At 36.6% G+C, this 3,525-nt stretch overlaps 1 pseudogene; it reads left to right on the plus strand.

Annotated features, from left to right (window-relative positions):
- Window positions 1-689: 689 nt before the first annotated feature.
- On the plus strand, window positions 690-901 carry LOC143640674 (small ribosomal subunit protein eS27-like pseudogene; annotated as a pseudogene).
- Window positions 902-3,525: the final 2,624 nt, after the last annotated feature.

Consider the following 3,525-nt stretch of genomic DNA (forward strand, 5'->3'; position numbering starts at 1 on the left):
TGTGTGTGTGTGTCTGTTGGAGATCTGAAGGAATGTTTTTTCTTAGTATTTGTTGACATATGGTACTAAGACCTCCCAAAATCAAACAAACTTGCTACATCATTATATTGATAATTAAATCATTAACATCACAGAGCCTGGAAAAATAATAGCTTTCCAATAACACAGAATTCTTTGACCTGTGGGTTGGGTGGAAGAATATTCTCAGTTCCCACTGAACCAGGATGGGAGAGATCAGGACAAAGAATCAAACCCATTTTGCTCTAATAGGAAACTAGAAAAATCTTGGCTAGCTCATATTTAACCACACACCCACATGTGTGTACACATACTCCTTTATTTTGTAATCCAGCTAACATCTATACCAAAGAAAGCATAATTGAGACTTTGCTTTAAAAACAAGGATCTGTATTCCTTTCCCAATTGTACTAGTTGTATGAATATAGACCTTCCTTTATATTTGTGTAAAAGTAGTAGGATATTTCAAGCTGGGCACTACTAATTATTAAGAATGGATAAGGATTAAGTTCTAGAGATCTACTGTACAACATAGTAACAGCAATACTGTATTGTGCACTTTACAATATGTTGAGTCTTTCCAGCGGTGACGACCTCCCCACGAGAACCTGCCTCTCGCAAAAGATCTCCTTCATTCCTCTCCGGAAGAGGAGAAGCGAAAACATAAGAAGCGCCTGGTGCAGAGCCCCAACTCCTATTTCATGGATGTGAAATGCCCCGAATGCTATAAAATCACCACAGTTTTTAGCCATGCACAAACAGTAGTTTTGTGTGTTGCCTGCTCCACTGTCCTCTGCCAGCCTACGGGAGGAAAAGCAAGGCTTACAGAAGGATGTTCCTTCAGGAGGAAGCAGCACTAGGAGCAGCCTGAATCAAGATGAGTGGGAAAACATCCCAATAAAAACATTTTGGATATAAAAAAAAATATATTGAGGAAAATATGTTGAGGATGGATCTCATGTTAAGTTTTTTTTTTTTTTTTTGTGTGTGTGTGTGTGTGTGTGATGGTTGTACTGGGCATTGAACCCAGGTACTTGCATATTCTAGGCAAACAGATTACCATTGAGCTACATGTTAATTATTCAGGAAGAAAGGAAGGAAAGAAGGAAGAAGATGAGATTTTTTGAGATGGATATATTTAGTACTATGATTGTGGTGATGGTATGGTGGCTATATGCATATGTCCAAACTAACCAAGAAGTGCAGTATGTATACTTTTTTTGTATATTACACCTCAAAGCTAAAACAACTAACAGCAGCAGTAAAAACAAAAGAATGGACAATGAGAAAGTACAGGGAAATATTTAACATGAAACACACCTTTTTTTCCTGACTGCAACACTAGAAGGTGTGGTATGCAGTATAAAGGTGATAGAGAAGCCCCTAAGTATATTGGTATAACCTCAGGAATGGTGGGCAGAGGGAAGCTCAGTACAGGGAGCTGATGCCCAAAGTGAAGAAAGCAAATTGTGAATTTCTTGGTAAATTGTGAAGCAACTGGAAATTTGACTTCAAGGATTTTCCATCACTCCTGCCTTCTAATTTCTTTTACTGCTCTCTTACTAAGATGTTTCCGGACTTATCCCTTAAATGACTTTTACTGAACTTGGATTTTCTCTGTGTAGATCCTGGCCAGGAATGAGGATATAAAGGTGAATTAAAGATGGCTTCTAGTTTGGAGTATCAGGGGGCTCAGCATACAGACGAAGCCAGTCTCTCCAATGTGGTTGAACGCTAGGCTCGGAATAGGAAGGAAAATGTTGCATGATATCACTTATATGTGAAATCTTAAAAAGTTTAATTTAGAGAAACAGAAAGTAGAATAGTTGTTGACAGGGGAGAGAAGTAGGGAAATGGGGAAATGTTGACAAAAGGTACAAACTTTCATTTAAAAGATGAATAAGTCTGTAGACCTAATGTCCAACATCGTAACTATACTTAATAATGATGTATTATATTCTAGAGATTTGCTCAGAATAGATTTTAAATTTTCTCACCACACACACAAACACACACACACACACACACACAAGTAACTATGTGAGGCATATTAATTAACTTGACTGTGTGAATCTTTGTGCTTGGTAGGCTTTTATCTTTTTTTTTTTTTAATTTAGTATCACTCCTAGCATTTCCCCCTCCCTCCCACCTCCTACTCCTAGTTCCCTTCCTTTATCAGTTTCCCTTTGATTTTCATAAAATACCCCTGACCCCATCTTTCTCCTTTGCCTTTCTTACTTTCACATGAGATAATACATATGACCCTTGACCTTCTGTATTTGGCTTATTTCACTTAACATAATGGTCTCTCCATCTATTTTCCTGTGATTGGCATAATTTCATTGCCCTTTATGGCTGGATAAAACTCTTTTGTGTATATAAGGTATACTTGTATCTAAACACCACATTGTAAATCTTAAAAAAAAAAAAAAAAAAAATATATATATATATATATATATATATATATATATATATATATATATATATATATAATTTTTAATGTGTCAATTATGCCTCAACCAGGCTGAAAAAAATCATAAAAAAAGAATTATTAGGGAAGGTTTTATTTACTAATGTAGTCTCTTGGGCCTACTCCACAATTACTGAATCAAAGTTTGTACCGAGCAAATCAATAAGTATTTTAACAAATTCTTCAAGTGAACATTTTGCTCACTAACTTTTGAGATCTACTGGAAAAGTGAATGGATGTGAAAAGGTCTTCTATATAATAATGATGATGTTATGAACTGATTACTATGGAAGTACAGAAATGGGGTGGGGGTAGAATAAAAGGAAGTTCCAAAAATGACACCTGATCCTATCTTAATAAAGAGGAAGACAAGAGTGGGGATGAAGATGAGGGACAGAGTGTTGTCCACTGAGGGAATAGCATGATAAAGGGAATGGGGGTGGGAAACAGAATCTTGAAGTGTGAAAAAATCAAACTTCCTGTGTAGCTGGAGTGTCAGGGGCAGGGAGTACCGGGTCTCTGAGGATGAACTGTTAGCTTTGTGATGGACAGGAGGAAACTTATTGACACTCCTTTATGTCACTCTGTTTAATTATAACTTTTAAATTCCTTCCCAAATAAGGGTATATGGCTTTCGGTAAAGATATACAGCCTTTCCCCTCTCATTTTATTTCCTGCAATCCAGCAATTCATAATAAAAATGTGCTCCATGTCACAGGATGATAACAGATAAGGGCTTATCAGGTAATTTAGATAACCCTGCTTCCTGACTCAACTATCCTTGGGAATCCTATCTTTTGATTAGAATATGGCTGTGAGCTTTTTGATATGTAACTAGAAAGGATGTGGATTATACTTTGGCACTTTTAAAGAAAGCAGGCAATGCCTGCATTCTGGAGGATGAGTATAAAGTAGTTATGGAAAAGAATGTGGCCTCATCTTTCTTCCGACCTCAATTTCTAGTTTGGCCTGTCTTTGCATTATTATTAGCATTTTTGTCTTCTTCCATGTTTCTTTTTCTGGACTATAGCAGGTGA

This window comes from Callospermophilus lateralis, unplaced genomic scaffold (genome assembly GCF_048772815.1).
Source record: "Callospermophilus lateralis isolate mCalLat2 unplaced genomic scaffold, mCalLat2.hap1 Scaffold_52, whole genome shotgun sequence".
Taxonomy (NCBI): Eukaryota; Metazoa; Chordata; class Mammalia; order Rodentia; family Sciuridae; genus Callospermophilus; species Callospermophilus lateralis.